General features: G+C 38.6%; 1 protein-coding gene and 1 pseudogene across 2 annotated transcripts in view; both read right to left on the bottom strand.

The window, feature by feature from the left end:
• The window catches only part of KCNH5 (potassium voltage-gated channel, subfamily H (eag-related), member 5), a 608,817-nt gene that overhangs the window by 65,760 nt on the left and 536,185 nt on the right, over window positions 1–6,872 (bottom strand). The gene's annotated exons all lie outside the window — the stretch shown is intronic.
• Window positions 2,447–6,872, bottom strand: part of LOC102840597 — a 28,438-nt pseudogene continuing 24,012 nt past the window's right edge.

Raw genomic sequence — 6,872 nt, 5'->3', positions numbered from 1 at the left:
AAAAAATAGTTGTACACAGAAGTACAGTTTTGCTTTCTATTTTATTTAACAATAGCTTCTACCTGTGTATTTTAATATAGATTTGTGATTTAAAATGAAAGGCATTGTATAATTGTTAGTTTAGCAAAATAATATTGCTATATCTGATGGTATAAGAAAAGATCCTCAGCTTTGAAATGAGACTCTCAGGCTTAAATTTTATGTGTGGGGCTTATTAAGGATACAGTCTTGGTGATCCATTTAGTCTCTATGAATCTCAGCTTCCTGAATATGCAGCTGAACAGTAATATACTTCCCAAAGTGTATTAGTATTCAATGGAATAACACCAGAAACCTGCAGGTATGATATAAGTGCAAACAGAGGTTTAGGCTACCTAATGGCAAAAGTTGCAAAAGAATACAAATTACAGAATGTATTGTATTTAAAATTTTTGAAAGTTTTTTTTTATATGTTATTATATTTTAATTAAATTAAGGTAACATGATTAGACTTTGATATGCATAAAACAAAGATTTGATAAAATAATTTAATTAAATTACCAAAACACTGAAAATAGGGATGCTTAAAAGACTGCCTTTATGTCCAAAGATTTTTCTCTTATACTGTAAACATCTCATTTTATAGATGGGAGAGGCAAGAAAAAAAAAAAAAAATGGAAGAACTAAATTAACTACATTCTTTGGTTACCATGAGTTTGAATCAACTAGATGCCAAAAAAATAAAAACAGCAACTAAATGAGAATGCTCACCACTTGTCTGTCAGTTTGTCATAATGTGGTGGCTTGCATGTTACTGTGATTCTGGAAGCCATGCCTCTGGAATCTTAAATACGAGCAGGCTCGCTCATGATGGACAGCTTTCAGCTGAGTTTCCAGACTAAGACAGACTAGGAAGAAGGAGAGACGGACTACTTCCCAATATTTAGTCACTGATAACCTTATGTATAGCAGAGGTACACTGTCAGATAGCACCAGAATATTAAATATTGAAGAATGATGAAGAGCATCAGAATATTGTCATATATCGTGCCAGAACATGAGCTCCTTAGGTTGGAAATCATTCAAAATACAACTGGAGAAGAGCGATGTCTTCAAAGCAAAGTTGACTGTGATGCTATAAATGGAGTAAATCCTTCAAGACCTTCATTTGCTAATATGGCACAATTCAAAATGGAGAGAAACAGTTATAAACATTCATTAATAATCTGAACATAGAAGGTACAATGTATAAATCTAAGAAAATTGGAAATTGTAAAAAATGAAATAGAACACAAAAATATCGATATCCTAGGCCTTAGTGAGCTGAAATGGATTAGTATTGGCCATTTTGAATCTGACAATCATATGGTTTTCTATGCTAGGAATGAAAAATTGAAAATGAATGGAGTTACATTCATCAAGAAGAACATTTTAAGATCTGTAGTAAAGTAAAATGTTGTGATAGGATAATATCCACAAGGAAGACCAGCTAATATACCTATTATTCAAATTTTACCAACTTCTCCAGTCTGAAATTGATCAACTATGCAATCAAAATGTGTTGACAATGGGAATGCAAAGTTGGAAAACAAAGAGGAAGGATCAGAAGTTGGAAAATATGGCCTTGGTGATAGAAACTATGCTGGAGATTGAGTGATAGAATTTTGCAAGATCAATGATTTTTTCATTGCAAATACCTTTCTCAAACAGCATAAAAGATGAACCTCATCAGACAGAATACACAGAAACCAAATTGACTATATCGGTGGAAAAATTCTGTATCATCAGACAGATCATCAGACAAGGTCAGGGGATGAGTGTGGAACTGACCATCAACAGTACATACGCAAGTTCAAGCAGAAGCTGAAGAAAATTAAAGCAAATACATGAGAGCCAAATATGACCATGAACATATTCCACCTGAGTTTAGAGAACAGATTTGAATGCATTAGACATTACAGACTTTGAAGACCAGAAGAGTTGTGATATGACATCAAGAACAGCATACAGGAAGAAAGCAAAAAGTCATTAAGAAGACAAGAAAGAAAGAAAAGACCAAAATGAATGTCAGATAGGACGCTGAAACTTGCTCTACAGCACAGAGATGCTAAAGCAAATGGAAGAAATGAGGAAAAAGAGTTCACCAGATAAATTTCAAAGGACAGCTATAGAAGGCAAAGTTAAGAATTATAAAAGTAATGCTAGCTTTTTGTTTTTAAGTAACAAAATGACTTTTAATTGATCTACAAATAAAAACAACACAGAGCAAGTGAGTAACCGTAACCATTGTTGCTCCTAATCTGTTAGAGCCTTATCTTGGACAGCTTGAGGAACTAGGTTAACTGGGTATATTCATGACTTAACTTCACCCACAATATTATAAAAACAAAAAACAAAAAAAAAAAACAAAAACAAGGTGCTATAGTTGTTTAAATCAAATGTTTGGCTGACATCCATAACCACTCCCTTATATTCCATATTTCTTCTTTAGCTCTTCTACCTTGTCTATATAAGCTTTCATGGCATCTTCCTTGGATTCCAGGCATCCCACTTGGCCTTTCCTTTGAAGTTCAACATCCCAGACCATTCTGTGTTTATGTCATCCATGGTTGCTTGTTTATAGCAGCTGTAGACAAACAACATCTCATCATCAGCTGGTTTGGTCTTGAGGTGCTTAACCTCTTTGACAGCTTTGTCAAACTGAACCTGAGATGTGCTAGCAGAGGGTCAAGGATTCCAGAGAACCCTCAGATGAAAGGAGAAGGAAGAGGCAGCACAAAGTCAGGACTGACAGCTTCAATGGCTAGGGCTTTAGGTCAACTTGACTAGGTCAGAGGTTTAGTAATTGGGATGTGCTTAATCCCATGGTGATGAAACCTAATACAGGCATAGTTAGCTTTATGATAAATAGCTATAAGCAGACAATCAATTGAAGGGATGCTTCCTTGAGGGTCCGGCCTGCTCCCAATATAATGGATACACAGGGGACCTGGGACTCCACAATTGTAAGATAATACATTTCTCTTTATATAATACATATATATGTTTCATTTGTTTTGCTTCTCTAGAAAACCCAACCTAAGACATGTGGTACCAAGAGAGTGCACTTCTAGAAAAACAAAATCACAAGGATAAGTTTTCTAAATTTGTCCTCAATAATGACTAGTTTTAAAGGAACTTATACTCTGGTAGCTTAGTGGTTACGAATTGGCTGCTAAGCTTAAGGTCAGCAGTTCGAAACTACCAGCCACAATGCGGGAGAAAGATGAGGCGTTCTACTCCCGTAAAGATTTATAGCCTCGGAAACCCTGTACAGGGTCGCTATGGGTCGGAATCGACTCGACGGCACTTAACAACAACAACAACATATAGGGTGATGGCATATCTGACCTCCACTTTATATTAATTGGCCTTGGGCTGATTTTGAGTTTGTTTCTTACTCCCTCTTGTGATGTCAGAGGAAATCAGACATGGTCCTCACTTGGTTTAAGCAGTTGGCACTGTAAGCAGGATTCACTGCAATGGCTTGAAACCTATCAAATTGTGAGGTTTCGTAGGAGAAAGAAAAAGAGGTATTGTTGTTGTTGTCAAGTGCCGTCGAGTCAATTCCGACCCATAGCGACCCTGTGTAGGGTTTCCAAGGAGCAGCTGGTGAGCTTGAACCGCCGACCTTGCAGTTCAAACGGCTTTGCAGTCTGGCGCATTAACCCACAGCGCCACACCAGGATAAAATATTTCAGCAGAGGGGAGAGCTACAGCTTCTGGAGTTGCCTGGGGCCTATGACATGCTGGTTAAAAAGGGTGGCTGAAACAGGGCCTGTTGTTGTTGTTGTTGTTAAGTGTCCTGGAGTCGGTTCCAACACATAGCGACCCTGAACAGGGTTTCCAAGGCTGTAAATCTTTACAGAAGCAGAAAGCTTCATCTTTCTTCCATGGAGCAGCTGGTAGTTTCAAACTGCTGACCTTGTGGTTCGCAGCCCGATTGGTAACCACTACACTGGTTGGTGGTTGTGTGCCGTGGAGTCGGTTCCGACTCACAGCGACCCTGTACAGGGTTTCCGAGGCTGTAAATCTTTACGGGAGCAGAGAGCTTCATCCTTTCTCTCATGGAACAGCTGGTAGTTTCAAACTGCTGACCTTGTGGTTTGCAACCTGATTCCTAACCACTATGCTACCAGAGCTCCTTAACCACTACACTGAGCTTATTGAAATTCACCCTGCCAAAGTCAAGAGTCCATACACATATGAATGAATGGGGTTAGTCCAAGGGAGAAAAAAGATTGAACTTGAGTGTTTTAAAAGATTTATACATTTGACTGCTTTATGGGTATAGACTTCTCCTGCCTATTATTATATACATTTGTGATAGAAATATTGGGAATTATGATTACAGAGAGTTTGTAAGCCTGCCTTGTGCCTACAATTGATTGGACTTTTTAGATGAGAGTTAGAAGTTACCCAGGGAATAAAATAAAATGCTTTTTCCTTGAAGCCTTTTTAGAGTACAGTCTTTAGGTGGAATCTTGAGCCCCACCCAGAAGCTTCAGAGTTGGGACATTTGCATTTGAAGAGATATGCAGACCAACACAGAACTGTAGGGAGTTAAAGGATTTTGTCTCTGGTTTTTATTCAAGCAGAAATAAAAAGAAGACAGTTTGGAGTTTTGAGTTTGGGAGGCATCAAGACAAGGACAGTCAGTGCATCATAGAAAACCCATTATAGGACTGCAAGTAAGGAGCTCTGGTAACATAGTGATTACAAGTCGGGCTGATAACCTCAAAGTCAGCAGTTCGAAACTACTAGCTGTTCTGCAGGAGAAAAATGAGGCTTTCTGTTTCCACAAAGATTGTTGTTATGTGCTGTGGAGTCAGTTCTGACTCATAGCGACCCTGTACAGGGTTTCTGAGGCTGTAAGTCTTTACGGGAGCAGAAACCCTCATCTTTCTCCCGTGGAACATCTGTTAGTTTCGAACTGCTGACCTGTGGTTCACAGCCCAATTCATAACCACTAAGCTGCCAGAGCTCCTTTGCTTATGGCTGCAGCTACTCAAAATTCCAATCAGAATGGAAGTGTCTTCATATCAAGGAATAACCGTGTCTCCTCAGTGTACTGGGGTTTATAGGGATAGTCAATTTAGATATTTGCTATCAAAAAATGTTGTTTTTAAGTGCTGTAGCATTAGTTCGAACTCATAGCGATCTAGTATGGGGTTTCTATGGAGCAATTGGTGAGTTTAAACCACCAACCTTGTGGTTCAAACCAACCATGCAGCCTTGTGCTTATCTTTCACTGCCACACCAGAAGTCCTATAAAAAATGGGGGCAAGTAGCTATAAAGGAATGAAGTGGCTGTCTTACCAGCTTTCAAGGGGGTGCTTAGTTTTAGAATGAAGGGACAAGGGAGAATCCCCACTGACTAGTTTTCCTCTTTCCAGATGGATCTGGTGAAAGGGCATGGGGGATGATGCTGATAGGATTTTATGATATAAATTATAAGTAATTTTTAGTAGGATTTATTTTGTTTGTGAAAACCATAATTGTAGAAGATGTGTAACTAAAAGGAGAGCTTAGTTATCTTTCATTTCAGGACCATCATTAAAGAAGAGCATGAGTGGAGCTTGGGACCTCTTCCTGGAGAAGCAGCAACAGCAGAAACAGTGGCTGAGGCGGTGGCATGGAAAGACAAAACTCTATGGACTCTTGGCCCATGGACTGAGTAAGACTGTGTGCCTGTGGCCAGGATGCTGGCTTGCAGAATGTGCCCTTTGGGCTTTTGAATCAATACATATTTTTTTGCTTTGTTTTACATGTGTATTAAATAATTTTGCTTTGTTGATTTGTGAAATTTAAGATGAAAATGGGACCAGTGCATTTTTGGTTGTATAATGTGTACTCCTTATATCATGCTAGGTTCAAGTATGACTATCATTTCTTTATTTAGAGGTTATGCACATAATTTATAGGTTTCAAGTTGGCAAGGGTGGGCATGGTTAGGGTTTTACATCAACTTGATGAATTCAGGATAGCCAGAGGTTTAGCAGTTGGGATGTGCTTATTCCCATGGTGATGACATTTAATAACGGCCTAGCTAGCTCCATGATGAGCACTTATGAGCAGTCAATCAATTGAAGGGATACTTTCTTCAGGGTTTGGCCTGCTCCCGATGAAAAGGGCACAGGGGAAGAGGTCTCTCTTTTTCTTCCACTGGGGACCTGGGATAATAAATTTCTCTCTCTATCTATATCTATATCTATATAAGACACTGGTTTTGCTTCACTAGGAAACCTAGCCTAAGACAATAATGAAATGTGCAAAGACCTGGAGTTAGAAAACCAAAAGGGAAGAGCATGCGCAGCATGTTCTTATGCTGAGGGAATTGCAGAAAAAAATTCAAGTCTCAACTTGAAATATTGATGGATTCTATGGGCAAAATATTAGATGATGCAGAAAGCATCAAAAGAAGACAGAAGGAATACACAGAGCCACTGTACAAAAAGAAATGGTCGATGTTCAACTACTTCAAGAGGTAGCATATGAACATGAGCCAAAGATACTGAAGGAGGAAGTGCAAGGTGCATTGAAGGCATTGGCAAAGAAGAAGGCTCTGGGTTTTGATGGAATACAAATAAAAACATTTTGACATACTGATGTGATACTGGAGCCACTCACTCATCTATGCCTAAAAATTTGGAAGACAGCTACTTGGTCAACTGATTGGGAGATATCCATATTTGTGGCAATTCCAAAGAGAAGTGATACAATGGAATGCAGAAAATCATTGGACAATATCATAAATATTATATGCAAGTAAAATTTTGCTAAAGAAAATTTTTAAATGGCTGCAACCATACATTGACAAAGAACTGCCAGAGGTTCAAGCTGGATTCAGAAGA

This window comes from Chrysochloris asiatica, unplaced genomic scaffold (genome assembly GCF_000296735.1).
Source record: "Chrysochloris asiatica unplaced genomic scaffold, ChrAsi1.0 scaffold00067, whole genome shotgun sequence".
NCBI lineage: Eukaryota > Metazoa > Chordata > Mammalia > Afrosoricida > Chrysochloridae > Chrysochloris > Chrysochloris asiatica.
Note: the sequence above shows the minus strand (reverse complement) of the source record. Positions and strands in the feature narration are given on the sequence as shown.